The following is a 25,469-nucleotide window of genomic DNA, read 5'->3' as shown; positions in this document are numbered from 1 at the left end:
TGAGGACACCTTCTCATAACTGACCTATGGGGCTTCTCAATTCTGAAACTGGTTTTCTGGTTTAACTAAAAACCCTTCTGCTTCCTATCCTTTGTGTAGTAATTATAGGCTGTGCTTCCTACAATATCCTCATGATACATGACTATTTGGTCAAAAGTGGAATAAAGCAACCACTGAAATAGTAAGTTGTTTTCAGTATAATAAATCATACCTGCACTCCCAAAAGTGCCAAAAGCAGTGCAGCTGCTGTGATGTTCTAAGTAGGTGAGTAAGTAGAGGGGTTGCAATTGCCCCATCCTTCAGAGGGTCTGTGCAGCTTCCCTGTATACCTGGATAGGCGGGGCGGTGAGGGAGGCATATAGAGGAATCAATGTCCTCCAGTGGTGGCCATCCTTTGGGGGCACAGGGGCACCGCCCCCCCCCCCATCCATGCATCCGGCCCCCTAATCTACATGCAGAGTGCCGGATGCATGGATTCCAATAGGGTTTTTTTTTTTTTAAGCACCTGATTAGAGCCAGAGGCTCTAATAGGCTTCAAAAAAATGGTGGGCTCAGGGCACAGAGCACTGCGCCCTGAGCCCACCCAGTTCTATGACAACAGCAAATGAACATTCGCTATTATCACACTGATTCTCCTCCCAGCCAATCAGGAAGCTGGTCCTGAGTCCCCTTTCTCTATTGGCTGAAAAGAGAAGCGATTTTACTGGCCATTGGCCAGGAAGAGGGAGGAGACGCACAGCCGGAGGAAACTCACAGCCACTCGGGGAAGGAGGAGGTAAGGATGCTGGCTGTCCCAGGGGGTGGTGGTTTTGACTGCCGTAAAGTGGGGGTTGTTGGTTTTGCTGCCCCCCCCCCCCCAAATTATCATGCACCAGCCGCCGCTGATGCCCTCCATGTGCCCCCTTCAGTCCTTGAATGCCTGTGGGAGGGGGAGGAGGAGAAGCAGGCACTCTGCGGCTGCAGGAGGAACATGGAGAGGATCGGTTCCTCTATATGCCGCCCAGCTGCCCCTCCTATCCAGCTCTCCTGGGTTCCCCCATCCCCTATCCTCCCGGGTGCTGTGGGGGATGCTGCCAGGGTATGAAGAGCAATGAAGAGGGCCAGTACAAATATAATTTACCGGTTCCTTCGTTGTCTGAAGTCAGTAATCTGGACTGATGACTGACTCTGTCCATTGATAACTGATTTTACACAGTTTACTAGGCTTCTGCTTTGTACAGAGCTATTCCGGTCTATTCATTCTGTGCAGCTGAGGCTGCAGAAATGGAGGTTGAGGGCTGTGTCTGTTTAGACCCCTGATATTTAACTAAAAGCCTCCCAATTTGGCTCCTAAAAAAAAAATTTTAAAAATCAATACAAAATACAGTAAAAAAAAAAAAAATGGTAAAAAGATTATAAAAAAATAAAACAAAAATAAAAAAATGTAATACAATAGTATTTTGTGCTTGGTTGTTCGAGTAATGGCATTGGAGGCATGTCAGTTGCATCAAACTGTATATTCAACATCAAAATAGATCTTGATCTAGATCTGGATTTTTCAAACAAAGATGAACATTAAGGTTTTACACATCAGCTGTTATGGCGACCAGTATGTTACAAAGACTTTTACCAACATACCAACTACTAGATTGAAAGAACCTGTATTGGATACTAAAGGACCTACCATTCTAAAGTTGTTTCTAGGGTGTCAGCATAAAGCTTGATTTCTCTAAGCTTTATCAAAAACAAAATTACCAGGCGGTCCTGTACCTTATGCTCACCACATACGTTACAATATGATTGTACAATTATATTTAGATCTACCAACAACTTGCCTGATTGGATACAAATTGGATACATAATGTAGGTCCTCATATTACATAAGTTTTGCTTAATATAAAGTTGATTTGACAAAGACTGTTTGGTCAGATTATAATGTGTTGGAGACCCTGCTGAACTCTGAAAAAGCCTTTATAAGATATTTTGCTATGTAAATATGAATCACTCTTAAAGTGATATTAAAGCAGAACTCCATTGTATCTGAGTACCACAAACCAAAAGCGCTGTTTATACCATTTTTAATATTTAAAGAAAATTTCCCCATCCACCCATGTCTCCATGCTTTGTTTTGCTGAAAATCACTTAGGAAAACACCCCCTAGCATTTCTGGACCTGGCCATCTTGAGTAAGGGCAGATGAATCATGTAGCAATTACCCCCTGGAATCCATCTGCCCTTAGTTCAGGTACACAAACAGGAGAGTGTGCTTAGCTGAGAAAACACATTCTCCCCTCCTGAAGACTCCTGAGATGTATGACATTATTTGCCTAGGCATGAAAACTAGGAAGTGACCAAAGAAATGTAAAAAAAAAATAATTTAAAACAAGTTAATATAACAGATGTCTGGTATTGGGTGCATTTTTCCCTCCTTTGGATGTGGACGCACACTGCTTCGCCTTCCCCCCCCCTTTTTTGGAATACTGGTAGACCTTGAGGCGAATGTCCATAATTCCCCCTGAGACTACAAATTAACTTTGTAAGGGATTACCATACTCAATGTTTAGATGTTGAATGCAGTGTATAGCATAATTGTATTGTATAGTTTATTTTTGTACTAGTATGTTTTTTTTTTTTTAGTCGCCTACCTGAACCCTCTTTACTAAATACCCCTGAGGAAGCCAGAAAGGTGAAACGCGTCGGAGGAGTTTGTTACCCTCCTTCATTTACACCGGTCATACAGTATATACAGATCTGTGGGAGGGGGTTGAACATCCTTAGCTACCTTTGATAACGTCACAGGAAGTGACAAAACGCTTCAGTTTTGGAACGCACGGCGTGAAGCAACTGCGTAGCTGGAACTCAAGCCGGAACACTTCACTCGCCACTCTGCATGATAGCGGTCTGCTTAGTCACTGATGCTATTTTTTGATGCCTTTAATGCTATATTTTACCATGGATGGAAAATAAAACTTTTTAAAACCATATCTCACTATTTGGAGCATTCTTTTTTACATACCTTGGCCCCCACTGAGGAGAGGAGAGAGGTGAGGAGAAATCCACCCGGTATCCCATGTAAAGAAGCGGCATAAGGGAACCCACTTTTTGGCCCATAGGGCCTACAAGCGTGACCGGTCTTAGTGCTATACAGCACATAAGACCCATTTGTTCTGGTAAGTGACCCATTTATAACAATTCACTGGAAGGAAGAATCCACATCACCAAAGTTGAAAGATTTTATGGACTAATTTATGTCACCATTTATTTGGACTTATTGCACTATAACTAATTATTGTTTATTTATTGATTATTGTATATTGCACGGCTGTATAGTACAACACAGGAATATTTATTTTCATACAATTATGCGATTTTTTAGATTTTTTGATTATTTATTCACTATTGTGACACATCATCGTTATTTATGAACCTATTTTGATTTAAATATATTGTTACTATTTATTCTACTTATTTATGGCACATAGTCACCAAAAGCAAGCGCTGTATCTAGTCTTTACACACAAGACTAATTTTTATCACAGATGCTGATACCCTGCATAAGTTCAGGTTATCCAAGCAACTTACCATTGAGTTTTATACCCAACATATAGGGTACTTTGAGCCCTTAACACAGAGAAGCCATGCCATACCAGCCAAGACTAATTTGCCTTACACTTTTTTGGAAAAGCATCATATCAGATGCTTGCGATAACTTACCATATGTTTTGATACGGTATTTAAGGTATAGTTTGGAAAGGTAATGCATGCGGGATTTTCAGAAGAGTTCCTTTGTAAACTACACAGTTTTTTTTTTTTTCAAAACGTTTTGCATTATTTTACCGCATACTCGGATGTGGTAAAATATCGCTTAGTGAATTGTGCCCACAGCCACATAATAACCTGGGATGGCAAGTCACTCCCATGCTCCAGGTTCTTCCAAATCAACAGACTGGCTGCAGACTGCATGGTCCACTGTAAACTGCTTTCTGTGTAGATCAGAAGTTCAGGGAAGCAGCACTGACAGAGCAGGAGTATTGAAAGTTGTAAATTGCACGTGTCAGGGAAAGAATTTTGACAAATAGTTTACCAGAAAATTGTTATTTTATTGTGCTTAATGTGTTTCACTAAAAAAGGGTTTAATACTACTTTAATGGTGGTTGTAACATGGGTTGTGCTGCGTTAGTTAAAACTCTTATTTTACTTCATCCCAGAGAGTATTGTAATTTACAGCACTGAAACTTACAGCTCCAGCCATAGGACAGTGAGTATGATGGATCACATTTTCTTCACTTTTGTCCATTCGTAAAGCATCTTGTATTCTTTTCACAGAATTTTGTGAATGAACAAGGGGGAGGGATAGAATAATCTCTCCTCATCTGATCACAGAAAGCCTTGTATTCTGTGAAATGAATAAAAGATGTTTTATGAATAGACTAGTTGGAGAATGAGTGACCCATTACCCTACGTTCACCCCTATGAGCTTCTTGATGTGTTTTGCAATATGCAGAAACACACTACAGTCCATTTAACATGGTTTCCTATGGTACATATTCATAGTCATTCAGACCTATACATTTTTCAGCTAGTGCGTTTTGGGATTGGGGACTTTTTTTTTACCACAGCCAATTGCGTTTTGAATGTAATAGACTTCAATAGAGTCGCAGCAGAAACGCAAGTATTGCGTTTTTGATGTGTTTTTTGACAGCTGATGGCTTGCCCACTCCTAAGCAACCAGCTATTTACAGTGTTTTTACAGGGGGAAAAAAAAACGCAAAGTGCAAAACACATAAAAAAACAGACGGTCGATGCGTCCTTAACAACCGATGAGTCATTCCCCGCTGACAGCTGAATGTAAAAAAAAAAATGCCGGCAAAATAATTTGTGAAAAAAAACGGCATGGGGTCCCCCGATCCCTACAAGGCCCTTAGGGTCTGTTATAGATTTAGGGGGAAACCCCACGCCAAAATGTGAAAAAAAAAAAAAAAAAAATGGCACGCAGTCCCCCCCAAAATCCATACCAGACCCTTATCTGAGCATGCAGCCTGACAAAAAAAGGAGGGGGATGAGCGAGTGCCCCCCCCCAACCATAGCAGGCCGCGTGCCCTCAACATGGGTGGCTTGGCTGCTTTGGGGCAGAGGGGGCTGTAAAGTAGTGAGTGTACAGCTTGTATAACAGTGTAAATTTGCTGTCCTCTCAAAATAGCACAGCCATTAAGGTCTAAACCGCTGGCAACAAAAGTGAGTACACCCCTAAGTGAAAATGTCGAATTGGAGCCCAAATAGTAATTTTCCCTCCTCAGCGTCATGTGACTCATTAGTGTTACAAGGTCTCAGGTGTGAATGGGGAGCAGGTGTGTTAAATGTGGTGTTATCGCTCTCACTCGCTCATACTGGTCACTGGAAGTTCAACAGGGCACCTCATGGCAAAGAACTCCCTGAGGATCTGAAAAAAAGAATTGTTGCTCTACATAAAGATGGCCTAGGGCTATAAGAAGATTACTAAGACCCTGAAAGTGAGCTGCAGCACAGTGGCCAAGACCATACAGCGGTTTAAAAGGACAGGTTCCATTCAGAACATGCTTCGCGATGGTCAACCAAGGAAGTTGAGTGCACGTGCTCAGCGTCATATCAAGAGGTTATTATTGGGAAATAGACATATGAGTGCTGCCAGCATTGCTGCAGAGGTTGAAGAGGTGGGGGGACAGCCTGTCAGTGCTCAGACCATACACCTCATACTGCCTCAAAATGTGATTGGTAGTGTTGACGCCACTCCCCTGTAACCCCCTTTTGTTCTCTGGCTATAACTCTACTATGGGTTCTACTCTACGGACAGAGAACCTTCAGTTGGAATCGATATGACACAGCGTGCGTCTGTTTCTTTCTTTGTCGCCGAGCATGCTGGGATAACCTTATACAAAAGAGCTGTACATTGTACTTTTCAGCACAAGGGATTAATGGCGCTTGACACGTATTAATATCTACAAGTGCGCTTTTCAGCGCACCGAGTAAATTTCTATGCTCTAAACTCCATTCATTTCCACGACACCCTAAACTCTACTGGGCATCTGTGGGGCATCCTCAAATGGAAGGTGGAGGAGCGCAAGGTCTCTAATATCCATCAGCTTCGTGATGTCATCATGGAGGAGTGGAAGAGGACTACAGTGGCAACCTGTGAAGCTCTGGTGAACTCCATGCCCAAGAGGGTTAAGGCAGCGCTGGAAATTAATGGTGGCCACACACAATTTTGACACTTTTGGCCCAATTTTGACATTTTCACTTGGGGGTATACTCACTTTTCTTGCCAGTGGTTTAGACATTAATGGCTGTGTTGAGTTATTTTGAGGGGACAGCAAATTTACACTGTTATTTAAGCTTTAAGCTATCACAAAAATGTGAAGGATGTACTCACTTTTGTGAGATACTGTAGATGTAAACCTAGACTTCTAATGTAATATCACTGGAGCTGTAGGTTTCAATACCAGAAGTTTGGCGCTTAGATTACTCTTTGGGAAAAATGAAAGCTTGCTGTCCACACATTATTATCATCATTAAAGTTCACACTAAAACTTAAATCTGTAAATCTACAGACATCCACAACCCAAGACTAACCTATCTAGCCCTGTAAAGAAGAAATCTCTATACATACCTTTTCCGAAGCCGATCCGGTCCGGTCACAAGCGACAGAAGCCCTGTGCAGGACAGTTACTAATGGGGCTTCCGTTGTCGGCTGCTTCTCCTGCACACGACTCCAGAGAGAAACCACCGCTGACAGCTCAGTGTAGGACCAGACCAGGCGGCTTCAGAAAACGTATATATAGCAATTACTTCTTTACAGGGCTAAATAGGTTAGTCTTAGATTGTGGATGCCGGTAGATTAACAGATTTTAGTTTTAGGGTGAACTTCTACTTTAAGGGTGATTCATTTTAACCACTTGCCGACCGCTCACATTGAACCTACTGCGGCAAAGTGGTTCGTTATCGTCCAGTGGCGTAGACCTACGTCGCTGGACACCTCCCTTTGTTGGCGGCCGCCGGAGGCTCGCTCCCGCTGTATTCAGTCACAGCGGGAGTCGGGCCAGGGGGGGAGCCCCAATCATCGGGGATCGAGTGTGGAGATCCGCCCGCTTGTGTAAACAAAGCGGGCGAATCTCCTAACTGACAGGCAGGGTCAGATTGCAGGATTCAGCATAGCTGAACCTGCGATCTGTGCCTGTGTCACACAATCCCCTCCCCCCACACATGTCAGTAAGCACCAGGCATACATTAACCCCTTGATCACCAATAAAGGTTAACCCCTTCCCTGCCAGTGTAATTTTTACAGTAACAGTGCATATTTATAGCACTGATTACTGTAGTAATGTCACTGGTACCCCCAAAAGTGTAAAAAATGTCAGTCAAGGGTCCGATCTGTCCGCCGCAATGTTGCAGTCCCGCAAAAAAAAAAAAATCGCAGATCGCCGCCATTACTCGTTAAAAAAAAAAACAATAAAAATGACATAAATTTCCCGTAGTTAGTAGCTGCGATAACTTTTGCGCAAACCAATCAAAATATGCTTATTGTGATTTTTTTTACCAAACATACGTAGCAGAAAACAAATCGGCCTAAAATGTTAAAAAATTTTGATTTTTACATTTTTTTTGGGAATTTCATATAAAAAATGTGAAAAATATTGTTATTTTTTCAAAATTGTCGCTATTTTTCTGTTTATAGCGCAAAAAGTAAAAATTGCACAGGTGATCAAATACCACCAAAAGAAAGCTCTATTTGTGGGGAAAAAAAGGACATACATTTAATTTGGGTACAGCATCGCACGTCCGCGCAATTGTCCATTAAAATAACGCAGTGCCGAATCCCAAAATATGGCCTGGTCAGGAATGGGGTAAAATCTTCCGGTCTTAAAGCGGTTAAAAATACGCTCATTGAGAATTTTTTTGTCAAAGACATGTAGCTAAATACATTTTGGCCTAAATATATGACAAAAATTGAATATATTGGATATTTTTTAACTGTCAAAGTAGAAAAATATTGTTATTTTTTCAAAATTGTCGCTTTTGTTTTATTAATATCGCAAAAAATGAAACGCGCAGAGGTGATCAAATACCACCAAAAGAAAGCTCTGTTTGTGGAAAAAAAGGACGTAAATTTCGTTTGGGTACGGCATTGCATGACCACGCAATTGTCAGTTAAAGTCGCACAGTGCCGAATCGCAAAATGTGGCCTGGACGTAAAGCAGGAAAATCCTCCGGTGGTAAAGTGGTTAACATAGGAAGTGTTTCAAATTTTTTTTTTCAACTTTAAGTCCCATATTTGCTAAATTATCTGTTTCAGGTTTCTTTTTTATTGCAGAATTTTAAATTAAACTGTCCAACAATATCAAAAAATCAGCAGCGCAGTATTCCTAAATAGTACAAATGTATACGTGCTCATCAATCCATATATGCAGTAAATAAAATAATGCTCAATTAGAATGATAAATAGTGGTATCCAATATAAATTAATAAAGTGCATTTAAATATCTTTATATATGTAAACAAATTCAAATAATAAAGTGCATACAAATATCTAGATATATGTAAACAATAAGAAAAAAGAGCACTTTTTTGCGCTGCTGATTTCTTGTTATTGTTGGACAGTTTTTTCCTTTGGTGGATGTGAAGCAGCTGCGATTCCCTTATAAATTGGCACATTTTTAAGTATTTATCACATTTGGCACGGGTGGTTTTATATTAATTTTAAATTAAACAAAGAAACCAGTAAAAAAAAATAAAAAATAAAAACTAAAGCTACCAATTAGGGCTTGAAAAAGTGTGGGGGAAGTATAACATTAGTTGACATAAGTGAAAAGATTGCTATCTGGCCAAATGCCAGGGTGGCTCTGCAAGAAGAGTAGGGGAAAGCAGTCAGGATCAATTTCTGCTGGTAGCCATTAGTTTAAAGTGTAACACTTTGACATCTCTGCCAAAGTAATAGAAGCCTGATGCTTCTCCGCTTGCTGCTGTAATGTGAGCTGAAGAGCTCCTACGTTTGCTAAGATATCGTTCAGTGCGGAAATAGCACTGACTTTACACTACTCTACTGTGACAGGTAAAAAAAAAAAAAAAATGAGACGCTTAAACTAGAAGAAAGGAGAAAAGAAAAGAATAATCATGGCACAGGCTGTAAAAGATCACCCAGTAAAAGAATGAATAAATAAATAGATTGAAAACCTTCATCCACAGAGACCTAAACCCAAAGTTGATTTAGTTGATGGCCACCAGGCAGCGCTAGGGTTGGTGGTTCGAATCTCATGGTGCTACCTGCCTGGAGTTAGCATGTTATCCCTGTGCCCGCCATTCCAAAAACAGGCTAATAGGTTCATTGGCCCTAGTATGTATGTAAGTTAATACTGTATAATGTAAATAATAAAGCATACCTGTAGTTACATTTGCTTTAACCACTTGCCGCCCGCCCGCTCGTTGCAGAATTTCTGTGGCAGGCTGGCTTGGCTGCGTGAAAACGACCTAGCCTTACGTCGGTCGCGGGTGGTGCTGGGGGGCGCAAAAAATGGCCTGGTCATTAGGGGGGGAAATCCTTCCAGTCCAGAAGTGGTTAAGAGGGAAAAAAAACCTCAGCAACCAGCAATCTGCACTATTATTAAAGCAGTAGTATTTGCAAATTGCAAATACTCCAGTAAAAGCACAATACAAGAAATCAATACACTTATAAACAGACCGGGAAAAGTTCAACTACCATATAATTCTTACGATTTCTGCAGCCTAATTTTATTGTCTGTTTCGTTTCAAGCCGGTGTCATATTTGCCGGTGTCATATATATATATATTTATAAGTCTGCTCCCATAAAACGTGAGGAGAAAAGATGGCCAGCGGTGACCAGGGCTGCTAAAGTGAGTGTAAGCCGTGAGGAACAAGCCGGCGTCATTGATGTGGGGTCTCCTAGTTTCCAGAATCAGTTTGGGTCCTTAGAAGAAGGAATCGATGTCTGGAGATCTCTAGATGAAATTGAGTAGGACTGGGGATCTGAAGAGCAGAGCAGTCCACCTTGTCCTGATGTGCTAGAAACGCCAGATGAAGCGACTAGGGACTGTGGTGCGGGGAGAGTGCGCAAGAGTCTGGGGTTCTGTGAGGCCTCTGCCAGTCGGTTCCCAGATTTAACCTCACCCAAGAACTATGCCTGGACTTGGGACCAAAATGAGGCCTATGACTCTTTGATCAGGCGGAAAGATACCCCATTTTCTCCAGCTGGGAGAGGGAACCGGAAAACCCTTCCCAGGTTCTCAAGGATGGAGCGGTGCTACAGAAGAAAGTAGCTATGGAATATGGGTATGATTACCCTTATGCTCCACGGGAGGTCATGTTAGAGATTGAGACAAAAAGAGAGTCCTGGTGTGACTACGCCATATGGGACTTCCTGTTTTCATTAGGCCATACAAAAATTCCTCCAGGATGGATCTATGGAAAAACTTTTTGTTGGTCAAGACCCAGTGGAACCATGGGCGGTCCATATACCTGGATCAAGTGGAGGTCCGCCGCCCAGATTGATCAGGTCAGGCCTGGTTGTTCCGCATCAAGGATGATGATGGGAAGTTAGTGAGGATTCCCCATCCTGCCTTCTATATTTAAAGAGAACTTTCAAAGATTTAAAAATGGCTGGATAGCCTATGTTCACAACTGAGTAAAGCCAGAAGGAAGTTCCTGTTGGGGCATACGTCGCCTTTCCACTATCCCTTCCTCTTTTATCTTTGCAGAAGGAGTTGGGAAGACTAAAAGGGCGCTAACAGCCAATGGATTCAAAATTAGAGGGTTAACCCTCCCAGGAGAACTTTTGAAGAATCTTTCAAGTTGTTGTTTCATAGACCCTTTGGGCCATCTGGCCAGGGTCACGGATTACAAAAAGAAAAAAAAAAGAGAAGTGAATTTCTACCTCAAAGTTTCAGATGGACTCCTAGGACCAATGGGCCAGACCTGTAACTTTAATGGCAGCTGCCAGGAAGAAGTGCGCAGCACACCAAGAGTTTGGTGGGGGTGCCCTGTTATCGTCAGGGACCCCTGAAGAGACTCTTTTCTCCCCCATGGGACTGTTGGGTTGCTCAGGCTCCAGCAACGGACCTCTTGTGGAGAGAACCAAAGTGGACTATTGTAGGTAGTCAGTGACAGGGCTCAGGACCACCTTGGAGGAGTGGACTGATTGTTGTGTCAAGACTACAGAAAGAGCTGACCATTTTAGTCATGGACTTAGGGTGAGAAGGTTGCCCCTGCGGGGAGTGTCTTATCATCCTGAGTTCAGATAGTGATTGTGCTACTGTATACTGCCTATCCTTTCTTTTTTCTTTCAGGTGGTACAGAATTTAGTGATAGTCAGAGCAGGCTTTGCTTGGTGGGGTGTGCATTGTTCCAAATGCACTTATATTGTAATATATTGTATAGAGATATATACAGTGCTTTGCAAAAGTATTTGGCCCCCTTGAACTTTTCGACCTTTTGCCACATTTCAGGCTTCAAACATAAAGATATAAAACTGTGATTTTTTTTTGTAAGAATCAACAAGTGGGAAACAATCATGAAGTGGAACGAAATTTATTGGATATTTCAAACTTTTTAAACAAATAAAAAACTTAAAAGTTGGGCGTGCATAATTATTCAGCCCCCTTAAGTTAATACTTTGTAGCGCCACCTTTTTCTGCGATTACAACTGTAAGTCGCTTGGGGTATGTCTCTATCAGTTTTGCACATCGAGAGACTGAAATTTTTGCCCATTCCTCCTTGCAAAACAGCTTGAGCTCAGTGAGGTTGGATGAAGAGCGTTTGTGAACAGCAGTTTTCAGTTATTTCCACAGATTCTCAATTGGATTCAGGTCTGGACTTTGACTTGGTCATTCTAACACCTGGATATGCACTGTATGATCAAGAATCATAACAGCATTAATAAAGTCTCTCAGGTGACATTGGTGGAGATCAACTGAACACAGTTTGGTTAATCACAAGTTTCAGATGCCTGAAGCCACCGGTCCCATATCTTGTTGTGTTTGGATGGGCATCCCCTTTGACTATTTAGAAATTTCTTATATGGTAGGGTATTAATTATTTTGAGCATCCGGGTGGTGAATTTGAGGGTGTGTACCTCATCCATTGTCTAGCAATCACTTTTCTGGCTGGAAATAATTTTTTATGTAAAAAACCCTTAATAAATTTGTGTATATCTGATTCAGGAAATATCCCTAGTAAACACGGCTTGGGGTGGAGAGTTAAAGGGGAGCCCATTGTGTCATGCAGAAATGTACCAATTTGTGACCAGGAACCTTATATTACTGGACATTTCCACATTAAGTGATAAAACATACCCACCTCACGGGAACACATAAGCATGTGGTGCTTTGTTCTCTTTTATAACAGGCTAGCCTGAGAGAAGTAAGGTAAGAGCAGTGGACTATATATAGTTGGGTGAGAGGGCCGGACAAGTTGGGTGATATAGCTTTACAAGTGTCTAAGCTTCACTCCACTCCTCATCTTCCATTGTGCCCACATCTACCTCCTAACGCAGCCTTGAAGACGGGTGACGAAACTAGTAGGGAGGGACCTGGACGCTGACAGACACCGCAACGTGGCTTGGTCTATACTCTGCGTTTGCAGCTGGAGCCGGAGGGAGAAATATATGCGCAAACCACCTCAGTGTCGAGCAGACACAATGAAATGTGAGTGTATTACAAACATGTTTTAATAAATTATTTTATAACAGAATTACGCTATGGGAACCCTTTCTTCTTTTTTCTCTCAAACCCTACCTGATATACCTCTGAGTCCTAATATCTATGGATAAAGTGGGAATATCCATCTTTGGATTTTGGACCAAGCTGCTGGAAAATATCTATACTAGTTGAAGCGTGATTGCTGGTTTAAAATTTTTACCAGCTCCCTATCCGATGAGTTAATTTGGGGAGAATGCGGTGGAAGGAGCACAATGGGGTGTTTTCTCACTAGTGATTACACTGAATAGAGCATCGAGTGAATCACATATTAATTTCAGCACTTTCGACACTTTTGGGATTTTTATATCACTGATTGTTTTTTAACTCCTTTTAATATATTTTTCATATATGAACTTTATATATATATATTGCTTTTTAACACATACATAGACTTTTATATTTTTTATTAGATTTTTATCACATTTCAAGATTTATATGAAATAATTATGTATTTTTGGGGGTTTTAAGAAATTTTTGTTTATTTATTCACACTTGCACTTTTTTACACACTGTATTTTGTTTTTTTTTTTCTTTTTGGGGGGGGATTTTTTTTTTTGCATTTTTTTATTCACCATGTTGTTTATGCATATATGAATTGAGATTTTGTATCAGTAGCAATTTTGATTGATCTATATCATTTGGTCAACTTGTGAGGGATACAAACGTGCATTGATTAACATATGATTTGGTAGTTCAAATCATAATCAGAAAGTGTCATAACGTTTGATACTGTACCTTGTGACACCGCAAATAAATTGACAACTTCAGTCACAGAAGCACCAACTAAGCGGGCGCCAACAATTTGCCCACTTTGAAATTCAGTAAGCTCTGACATGACTGTATTACTGGCATGAATGACAAAAGTGAGGCTTCCCACCTGTTAGCTAGGTGTCTCATCACACAGCAGAATGGTACATCACTTCCACTTTCAATGTGAAACATGTCATCACTTTCACACTTGCAAATTATATAGTGTTTCCATATTTATGTCCACAATTAAATGATTCAGATCATCAAACAGATTTTTATTATTACACAAAGATAACCTGAGTAAATATGAAATGCAGTTTTTAAATGATGAGTTTTTAAATGATGATTTCATTTATTAAGGGAAAAAAGCTGTCCAAATCTGCCTGGCCCTATGTGAATAAGTAATTGCCCCCTAAACCTAATAACTGGCTGTGCCACCCTTGGCGGCAACGACTGCAATCAAGCATTTGTGATAACTGGCAAAGAGACTTTCACATTGCTATGGAGGAATTGGGCCCACTCTTTTTTGCAGAATTGTTTTAATTCAGTCACATTGGAGGGTTTTGGAGCATGAACGGCATGTTTAAGGTCATGCCACAGAATCTCAATTGGATTTCGGTCTGGCCACTCCAAAACCTTCTTCTTCTTTTTTTTTTTTGAGCCATTCAGAGGTGGACTTGCTGGTGTGTTTCGGATCATTGTCCTGCTGCATAACCCAAGTGAGGTCACAAACTAATGTCCGGACATTCCCCTGGTAGAATGCAGAATTCATGGTTCCATCACTTATGGCAAGTTATCCAGGTCCTGTGAAGCTGCAAAGCAGCCCTACCACATTACCACCACCATGTTCAACTGTTGGTATGATGTTCTTTTTATGAAATGCTGTGTTAGTTTTACGTCAGATGTAAGGGGACGCACATCTTTAGAAAAGTTCAACTTTTGTCTCATCAGTTCACAGAAAATTTGCCCACAAGTCGTAGGGATAATCAAGATGGCAAATGTGAAATGAGTCTTTGTGTTCTATTTGGTCACAGGGGCTTTCGCCCTGGATCTCTCCCATGGATGCAATTTTTTCCCAGTCTTTTTCTTATTGGTGAATCATGAACACTGACCTTAACTGAGGCAAGTGAGGCCTGCAGTTCTTTAGATGTTACTCTGGGTTCTTTTATGACCTCCTACATGAGTTGTCGTTGTGCTCTTGAAATTATTTTTGTAGGCCAGCCACTCCTGTCTAGTTCACCACTGTTTCAAGTTTTCTCCATTTGTGGCTAATGGCTCTCACCGGAGTCCTAAACCCTTAGAAATGTCTTTGTAACCCTTTCCAGACTGATACAGGTTTCTCATCTGTTCTTGAATCTCTTGATATGTTGCTTTTTTAGATCTTTTAGCGTGCTTCATTTTGTTAGACAGCTTCTATTTAGGTGATTTAAGTGATTTCTTAACTCAGCTTTCCAAAAACTGTGGTAATCACAGTTCATTTATGTCTCTTTGCCAGTTATCCCAATTGCTTTATTGCAGTTGTTGCCACCAAGGCTGGCACAGCCAGTTATTAGGTTTAGGGGGCAATTACTTTTTCACATTTGGACAGCTTTTTTCCCTTATTAACCACTTAAGGACCAGACCAATTTCTGACACTTGTTGTTTACAAGTTAAAATCAGTGTTTTTTGCTAAAAAATTACTTATTACCCCCACACATTATATATTTTTTTTAACAGAGACCATAGAGAATTAAATATCGTATTGTAAATATATCATTGCAATACTTTATATCACACCGTACTTGCGCAGCAGTCTTACATACACACTTTTTTTTTTATTATTAAAAATAAGAAAAAAGTAAAGTTAGCCCAATTTTTTCTATAATGTGAAAGATAATGTTACCCTGAGTAAATAGATACCAAACTTGTTACATAGTTACATAGTTTGTAAAATTTAAAAAATACATCAGTCCATCCAGTTCAACCTATGATGTGTGTGTGTGTGTGTGTGTTTGCTGTTAACCATACATTGTATACCCCTGTATGTTGTGGTCTTTAAGGTCCCATCTAATAGTTTTTTGAAACTATCGATGCTCCCCACTGATACCACTGGTTGTGGAAGAGAATTCCACATCCTTACCGCTCTGACAGTAAAGAAACCCTTACGTATTTTAAGGTTAAACCATTTTTCCTCTAGTTTTAGTGAGTGGCTTAGTGAGTGTCTTATTGTATTACCTTTCTCTGACAGGTTTGTTCCTTATGCTAGGGTCATCACCAGTACTGTATTTGTACATTGATATCATATCCCCTCTTAAGAGTCTCTTCTCCAGAGAGAATACGTTTAATGCTTGTAGTCTTTTCTCATTGCTGATGTCCTCCATTCCCTAAATTATTTTTGTTGCCCTTCTCTGGACTCTCTCCAGTTCTAGCACATCCTTTCTGGACGGCATACTCCAGATGTGGCCGGAGCAGAGTCTTGTAAAGTCAGAGAATAATTTCTTTATTTCTGGAGTGAATCCCCTTTTTTATCCATGCCAGTATTCTGTTGGCTTTGCTTTCAGCGGCTTGGCATTGCATGCCACTGCCAAGCCTGTTGTCCACTAGGACCCTCAGGTTCCCCCCTAGCAAGTAGCTTGCTTTCGTGTTTCTGACGCCCAAGTGCATTACCTTACATTTTTCAACATTAAACCTCATCTGCCATGTAGTTGCCCACCCCACTATTTTGTTCAGGTCTACTTGTAAGGTTTCCACATTCTGCATAGAAGATATTGGCCTGCTTAGTTTAGTATCATCCGCAAATACTGAGATTGTGCTAGATATCCCCTCCTCTAGATCGTTTATGAATGAATTAAACAGGATTGGCCCCAGGACAGATCCTTGGGGGACCCCACTTTCCACACTCGCCCAATCCCAGTACTCCCCATTTATCACCACCCTCTGGACTCGCCCCTGGAGCCAGTTCTCTATCCAGATACTCACCCTATGGTCCATACCTGTGTACCTTAGTTTGTACAGTAAACATTTGTGGGCAACTGTGTCAAATGCCTTTGCAAAGTCCAGATACACCACATCCACAGGCCTTCCTTTATCTAGATGGCAACTCACTTCATCGTAGAAGGTTAATAGATTGGTCTGGCAAGAACGATTTTTTTATGAATCCATGCTGATTACTACTAATAATACCGTTTTCATTACTTAAGTCTTGTATATAACATCCCCTCCATAATCTTGCAGACTACTGATGTTAGGCTGACCGGCCTATAGTTACCCGGGATATATCTCGGCCCTTTTTTAAATATTGGTACCACGTTGGCTTTTTTCCAATCAGCTGGCACCATACCAGTCTGTAGACTATCCGTAAAGATCAAGAATATTGGTCTGGTCCCCATTATGGAAGAGGAACTGTGGGAGGCTGTTGCCCTGTTCCCCGGCTCCAAGGCCCCCGGAGATGATGGTCTCCCTATAGAATTATACTATTAGTACTCTGAGACACTGTTACCTAAACTGCTGGAGGTATTCAAAGCAGCTAGGGAGGGTGGTGCCCTGCCAGGCTCAATGACTAGGACTTGTATTGTTCTTCTACTTAAACCAGGGAAGCCCAAGACGGATCCTGGGTCTTATAGGCCTATCTCCCTGCTACAGACAGACGTGAAGATCCTGGCGAAAGTCTTAGCGATGAGGTTGAATAAGAGTATTACACATATTATTCATGAGGATCAGGCGGGCTTTATGCCTAATAGGTCCACTGCTGTCAACCTTCGCTGGTTGTTTGTTGCTATGCAAACGCCGGCTGACAATGGGGGTGATCGGGCCCTGCTGTCCCTGGATGCCAACAAGGTTTTTGATAGCGTGGAATGGGACTATCTGTGGGCGGTGATGGAGAAGTTTGGGTTTGGCCCAGTTTTCATGTCCTGGGTACGACTGCTTTACCATCTTCCCCAGGCTTCCATTACGGGAGGGTGGCAGGATTTCCCACCAATTTCACTTAGGGAGAGGGATGAGACAGGGGTGCCCATTATCCCCACTATTGTTTGCTCTAGCCATAGAGCCACTTGCGGCTAGTATTAGGGCCCAGGAATCCATAGCTGGCTTTCAATTTGGTCCCTTCCAGGAGCAGATTCTGCTCTATGCGGATGACATGCTCCTGATGTTGGGTGACACGGGGAATTCCTTGCGAGCGGTTATGGCCACCATTACTGAATTTGGGCGCTTTTCTGGCCTCACCATTAACTGGTCCAAGTCGGCCCTCCTCCGGGTGGATGGGAATGTTGACCCCTCTTTGGGGTCACTGTGTCCGGTCCCTGTGGTGTCCTCATTCACATACTTAGGTGTGGTGGTTTCAGCGGACCCGTTGCAATATTGTCACCTAAACATAACCCCCCTTCTGGTGAAATTTCGAGATAAAATCAAAATATGGAACAAACTATGGTTGTTTGTGGAGGGTAGGGTGAATCTTATTAATATGATCCTCATGCCACAGCTGCTGTACTTTCTCAATAACTCCCCGGTTGTAATTACGCTTAAAATATTCAGGTCTCTTATTTGGAAGGGATGCGCAGCCAGGATCAGGATAGAACAATTGCAGAAACCCCCGGGATGAGGGAGGTCTTTCTCTCCCAAACCCATGGATTTATTACCTGGCCTCTCAGCTGCAGCATCTGGTGGGTGCTCTGTCTGGGACGCAGGGTGGTTCCGCTCTGGCAGTCATGTGGCACTTTACTGGTGCCTGTGGGGTGCCGGAGGGACTGGAGGCACAACTTTTCTCCAAGTCCAACAAACTATACCCTACCTATAGGCTCCTCCAGAAGGTGTGGCTCCTCCAGAAGGTGTGGGATAAAGCCAAACAGCTGCAGCGGGTATCTGGTTATACTACTTTTAGTCCAATCTGGAATAATTATGCATATCCTGAACTGTGTAAGTTGGATCAAGCTGGTAAATGGCGTTCCTATGGGGTGACTCATCTCAAACATATTTTGGTAAATGGGTCCTTGGTGTCCTTCGCCCAGTTGCAAACTAGGTTTTCTATCCCTGGAAACATGCTATTCTACTATATGCAGCTGCAACATGCTGTGCGGGCCCAAACCTCCTTACAACAATCATCGCTGTCTCCCACCCTTATATTCTACCTGATGCAACACTTTACCTCTACTAAAGGCTTCATCTCCAGTTGTTCCGCTTCCTTGTTGGGAGCCTACCTGGAGATGTACCCCAGCAGGGCCTGTGAAGACTGGTGCACAGATGTGGGGGAGATTCCTGGCGAGCAGTGGGAGGAGGCTTAGGAGTCTGTCCGTTTGTGCTCTCTCAATGTATCTCATCAAGTGTCTCAACTCTACATTCTCCTTAGAGTACACCATACGCCACTGAGGCTCCACGCCATGGGTCTCCGTTCTGATGATTTGTGCAGTAGATGTGAGAGGGAGATGGGGTATCTGGTGCACTTATTGTGGAGATGCCCAAAGCTACACCGATATTGGTCTGGGGTGCTTTCCACTATTAACAGGGTCCTAGGTTTGGGGATTCCTCAGGATCCAAGGCAGTGCCTTTTAGGTATACTAGAGCACTTAGTGCAGGATAAATATCCACGCGAAGCTGCAGGCGCGGGCCTTTTTTAGGCCCGTTTACTTATTCTTAGGAACTGGGTGGCTCAGGACAGTCTGACTTATAAGATGTGGTTAGAACAATTGGGCACCACTCTCCGCATGGAGAAATCTATATACCAGCATAGGGGCTCCAACGCTAAGTTTTTTAAAGTCTGGGGCGTGTGGCTGAGTTCTCCGGGTATGGCCCCAACGGACTTGGTCCTGAATAGTTTGCTACTTTAACCACTTGCCGACTGCCTAACGCCGATCTACGTCGGCAGTCAGCCCCTCACAGGCAAAGTGACGTAGGGCTACGTCACTAGCGTGTGAGGGTCTAGGGAGCGAGCGCGCGCCCCCGGAGGCGCGCTCCCGCTCCCGCGTGGTCACGGACCCCCCCGCGTTTGTGACCGGCGGACCCGATGTCTGCCGGTCACTCGGCGATCGGCGGGGGAGAGGGAGAAAGTCAGGCGGCTTGTGTAAACAAGCCACCTGTCATTCTCCTCGGTGTAAAAACACTGATCACACGGATCTACTATGTAGATCCGTTGATCAGTGTCCTTACAGCTCAAGCCACAGCCAATCACAGTAGAAAGCACGCCCCTAGGGACACACACAGCCCCTCCCTCCCAAATAAAGTTAACCCCTTCACTACCAGTGTATTTTTACAGTAACAGTGAGCACTGATTACTGTAGAAATGTCACTGGTAACCCCAAAAGTGTCAAAAATGTCAGTCAAGGGTCTGATCTGTCCGCCCCAATGTCGCAGTACCGCAAAAAAAAAATCGCAGATCGCCGCCATTACGCATTAAAAAAAAAAACAACAAAAATGACAAAAATCTTTCCCTTTGTTAGTAAACGCGATAACTTTTGCGCAAACCAATCAAAATACCCTTTTTGCGATTTTTTTTACCAAACATAGGTAGCATAAAACAAATTGGCCGAAAATGTTAAAAAATTTTGATTTTTACATTTTTTTGGGGGGGAATTTCATATAAAAAAATGTGAAAAATATTGCTATTTTTGCAAAATTGACGCTCTTTTTTTGTTTATAGCGCGTGATCAAAAAAATCGCACAGGTGATCAAATACCACCAAAAGAAAGCTCTGTTTGTGGGAAAAAAAGGACGCCAAATTTGTTTAGGTACAGCGTCGCACGACCGCGCAATTGTCCGTTAAAATCACGCAGTGCCGAATCGCAAAATACCCCCTGGTCGGAATGGGGGTAAAATCTTCCGGGGCTTAAGTGGTTAACCACCAGGGATGACAGAGGGTATGCCTCACTCGCTGGAGGGGAATCCAGGGTGCTCTCTTTTTGCCTCTTCTTTTTTGTTATGTTGATTTAACTCTTTGCTATGTTGACTATGCCGCAGTGCCCTGGACATCAGGGCAGACTCTAGCCTAATGTCGTGTTATTACCATCCGGCTGAGATCTGTATTTCTTTGTATGAATAGCAACGTTTCGCTGACTGTGTGTACCATAAAGTGTATTTATGTGCATTATCTTAATAAACTTTTCTTTTGATTAAAAAAAAAAAAAAGAATAAATGACCTGGCTATCACCTGGCTGAGTTCTTTAAGAACCCTCGGGTGTAAGCTATCTGGTCCCAGTGATCTATCTTCTGTTAACCATGGGGGTACTTCCTGAGGTGTATTATTTATTTTATCATTACAAGCTGGGTTAGTGTAGGCCCCCAATTCTTTTGTGGAGACTGAAGAGAAGAAATTATTTAACACTTTCGCCTTCTCTCTGTCCTCTGTGGCCAGATTCCCTTCATCATCTTTTATGGGGCCAATATGTTCTGGGCTCGCTTTCTTACTATTTGAATACTTAAAGAATTTCTTGGGGTTTTTACTAATTTCCGCTATATATCTCTCATGTTCTATTTTAGCTGCTTTGATTAAGCCTTTACATTTCTTATTGCACTCTTTGTAATGTTGGAATGCTGCCAATGACCCCTCAGCCTTGTATTTTTTGAAGGCTTTTTCTTTAGTATTAATATGCATTTTTATGTTTGGCGTTTAGCCACCCAGGGTTTATTTTAGCTCTTTTAAATGTATTCCCCTTTGGAATGCACTGGCCAATACCTTTGTTTAGTATGCTCTTGAAGCACTCCCATTTTTCCTCCGTGTTCTTTGTTCCCAGGGTTCTATCCCAATTGATATTGTCTAGCAAAGAGTGCAGTTTAGGGAAGTTAGCTCTTTTGAAATTCAGTGTCCCTTTATTACCCTGGTGTTTCCTGTTACTATGATTCACACTGAAACTAATTGACCTATGGTCACTGTTTCCTAAGTTGCCCCGTATTTCTATATTCGTGATCAGGTCCGTATTGTTGGTAATCAGTAGGTCTAGTATCGCATTGTTTCTTGTCAGTGCGTTTCCCATTTGACCCATGAAATTGTCTTGCAAAACATTTAGGAACTGCCGAGCCTTGGATGAATGCGCAGTTCCTTCTGCCCAGTCTATATCTGGATAATTATAATTACATTTCCCATCCTTGCTGCCATTCCAAGCTGTGATAGGAGGTCCGCCTCCCCCTCCTCCCTCTGGTTGGGGGGCCTATAGCATTCGCCCAATATTACTTTCCCCATAGTGCCTTCCCTTTGAAGTTCTACCCATTGGGATTCTACCTCATCCATAGCTCCATTAATATCGTCCCTCATATTTACCTGTACACTGTTCTTAATATACAGACATACCCCTCCCCCTTTTCTACCTTCTCTATATCTGTGATAAAGGGAATACCCCTGAATGGTCGCCAGCCAACAGCTGTCAAACCAAGTCTCTGAAATCCCCACAAAATCTAAGTCCTCCTCATATGTCAACAGCTCCAGCTCTGCCATCTTGTTGGCCAGGCTTCTAGCATTGGTATACAAACCTCGTAATTTTGTCCGGATGCATACTATATCCTCATTTGATGTTGTTTTTAGGCTGCTCTTGCGATTTTTTCCCCATACCCACCTTGGGTTTAGGAACTCTGAACACCCTACCGCTAATGTCCCCATTTGTGCCCGCTGAACCTTGCTCCCTGCTGGCTAATTCTACATCTGTACCCTTCCCCCATCACCTAGTTTAAAAGCCCCTCTAACTTGTTGGCCATCTTCTCTCCCCATTTCCTAAAAATTGCGCACACTCATGGAATAGCGACAAACATTGGTACTTAAAACTTTCTACAGCTTACCAGTTGAGACTTACAGAGGAGGTCTATAGCTAGAATTATTGCTCTTGCTGTATCGATTGCGACAATACATCACATGTGTGGTTTGAACACCGTTTACATATGTGGGCGTGACTTGCGTATGCGTTCGCTTCTGGGTTCAAGCTCAGAGGGACAGGGCACTTTAAAAAACATTTTTTTCCCTATTTATTTTACCTTAATTTTTTTATTTTTACACTTTCCCTTTAAAAAAAAAAAAAAAATTGGATCACTATTATCCCTTTTACAAGAAATGTAAACATCCCTTGTAATAGAAATAAGCATGACAGGTCCGCTTAAATGTGAAAATACAAAGCAAAAAAGAGGGCGCACCAGCCTAGCGCATTATCCTCAGCGAGTTTATTTAGATAAAAATTAAAATCAGCTACTCACAAACAATCGTGAAATTCAGGCACATCAATTCCATACACCTGCCTCCTGCCAGAGGATCAACGTCTTTACTGGAAGCAGAGGGCTGCCGCTTAAATGTGAGATCTGGGGTCAAAAAGACCTCACATCTCACATCTACCTTTAAAAGCAAAAAAAAAGTATTTTTTTTTTTTCAGCAAGAAAAAAAATGGGCTCTTTAAGGCCGTTGGGAGGAAGCGACGTATGACGTTGCTCCAGTCCTCCAAGGCCAAAGATTCGAGTGGGGGCCATCTTAACCTCACTCGACTTCCTGCCTGGGACATGGATGGATCAGATAGTTTTCCCGCTACCGACCACTCCGGTAAGCCGGTAAAATGACCAGGAAGCAGCGGGAGGGGGGCACCTTTCCGGCCGCTAATAAAAGTGATCCCACGGCGTACCGACGTAAAACTGCGACGGGTGGTCCGGAAGTGGTTAAATGAAATCATCATTTAAAAACTACATTTTGTATTTACTCAGGTTGTCTTTGTGTAATATTACATAGTTACATAGTTAGTCAGGTTAAAAAAAAGACACAAGTCCATCTGGCTCAACCAATAAAAAACAAAAAACAGTAAAGTAAACCCAACCATACAATCCCATATACAGAATCCTATACCTGCTTTTGATTCAGAGGAAGGCGAAAAACCCCAGCAAAGCATGATCCAATTTGCTCCAGCAGGGGAAAAAATTCCTTCCTGATCCCCTGAGAGGCAATCAGATATTCCCTGGATCAACTTTACCTATAAATATTAGTACCCATTTATATTATGTACTCCTAGGAAAGAATCCAGGCTTTTTTTTTTTTTTTTTAAAGCAATCTAGTGAGCTAGCCAGAACCACTTCTGGAGGGAGTCTATTCCACATTTTCACAGCTCTTACTGTGAAGAAACCTAATTAAAATTTGTTTGATGATCTGGATCATTTAGGTGAGACAAATATGCAAAAAAACAAAACAAAAAGGGGACAAATACTTTTTTTCTATTTTTGTGTATATTTATTTAATTTATCTTTTTCTTTCCATTACAAGACTGTCCCTGCCATGTTGAAGCAATTACAGTCAGAAACAGCAATGCAAGCCGGGCAACCCAAGCATTATCTTGCTTGGGTTGCCCCAGGTCTAAACAGCACCTTGTCCATAAGTTAAAACAAGGTTCCTTGTATGATATAGCTGCCAGCTCAGACACCGGCCTCACAGAGATGATAATGGCAACAGGGAGTTCATTACGAGACTGTTCCTGCCATATTGAAGCAATTACAAGCAGGGACGACAAAGCAACCTGGGCATTACCTAAAAAAAAAAAAGGTCCTGGGCCTAAACACCACCCTGTCCATATGCAAAAGGTAAAACAAGGTTTCTTGTATGATAACACTGGTGATAATGGCAACAAGGAGTTCTCTTGGAGTTTTCTGTCCATGGTTCTTTGATGAAAAAAAGATTTGTCAACTGCATCCCTCAACTCCTCTGAAAATGTGGAGGGAGGCTATTGATAGCTAATAGAAAAGGTGGGCATGGAGGTGTCAAAGGAATTGAAAGTCTCACTCAAACAACCCTGTTAGGAACACTCCCTGTGTACACTGAAGTGCTGTCATGAATCTGCCAGTTAAGAGTTAACTACGGTTTCCATCCGTCCTTCTTACCGGACGTTCCCGCTGAACCCACAGTTCCAGCAGTACAGGATATCATTAGTTTCCTCAACCGCAATTGTAAACTGCTGCAGGATGCTATAATAAGGGCACAAGCAACCTCTAAAAAGATTTTTGACAGGAAGAGGAGAGGGGAACTAATCCTTCAACCAGGTAACCAAGTATGGCTATCTACATGCAACCTCCGCCTAGCCTGTCCCTCAAAGAAATTGGCACCCAAGTTTATTGGACCCTTTCCGGTCAAGAGGAAACTCAACGAGGTCTCGTGTGAATTACACTTACCTGATTCTCTTAGAATTCATCCGGTGTTTCATGTCTCCTTGTTAAAACCTACAGTCCCTAACTCCTTCTTGGGCAGAAGCTCGGAACCACCCGAACCTGTGATTGTCGATGGGGAGGAAGAATATGAGGTGGAGGCTATTTTGGATTGCAGGAGGAGGAGAGGTCAATTACAGTTTCTCATAAAGTGGAAAGGTTACGGCGTGGAAGAAAATTCCTGGGAACCGGAACGGAATATCCATGCTAAAGAACTGATCTATGCTTTCTTTCGCAGTCACCCACAAAAGAAAAACCTATTGGGCACCCGGAGGTTGCCCTTAAGGGGGGGGGCAATGTTAGGAACACTCCCTGTGTACACTGAAGTGCTGTCATGAATCTGCCAGTTAAGAGTTAACTTAGTGCAGACTAATTGCACTAATTGGCAAAAGGCTGGCCTATTTAAACACCACAGCAGCACTGAGCCATTGCTGTCTTGTCTGCAGCTTTACCTGTACTTCCTGATCCTGAACCTGCTGTTTCCTGTTGACTTCCTGATCGACCTCCCGGCTTGTCCACTACTTCGTCTGCTTGCTGCCCGCCCTGACCTTGGCTCGTTCCTGTGACCACTCTCCTGCCTTATCCTTGTCGGCTTATCTGCTTCCGATTCTGGACGTGTTCACCTCCTGGTGGGGCAACCCTGGGGATCGCGACCTGTTGTTAACTTGCAGCGCAGTCTATCCCCACCATCAGGGGCTCTAGTGAAAACCAGCTAGCACTTAGACTCCGCACCTCAGGCTAGCCCGTGTCTACCACCAGTGTGACCCGTCCGTGTTCCTGTTGTACCAAATCCCACGAGGCTACCTCTGCACGTCAGGCTCAGCCACCAGCACCATTACAAACCCAATAAAAAGAGGTAAGAATGCTTTCAAAAATATA

The 25,469-nt window shown here is 42.5% G+C and overlaps 1 protein-coding gene across 1 annotated transcript in view; it reads right to left on the bottom strand.

The window, feature by feature from the left end:
• The window catches only part of KCNH4 (potassium voltage-gated channel subfamily H member 4), a 568,276-nt gene that overhangs the window by 205,100 nt on the left and 337,707 nt on the right, over positions 1-25,469 (bottom strand). The gene's annotated exons all lie outside the window — the stretch shown is intronic.

This window comes from Pelophylax lessonae (assembly GCF_965119305.1).
Source record: "Pelophylax lessonae genome assembly, chromosome: 11".
Classification (NCBI taxonomy): Eukaryota; Metazoa; Chordata; class Amphibia; order Anura; family Ranidae; genus Pelophylax; species Pelophylax lessonae.
The sequence above is the reverse complement of the archived record's forward strand: the minus strand, read 5'-3'. Positions and strand labels throughout refer to the sequence as shown.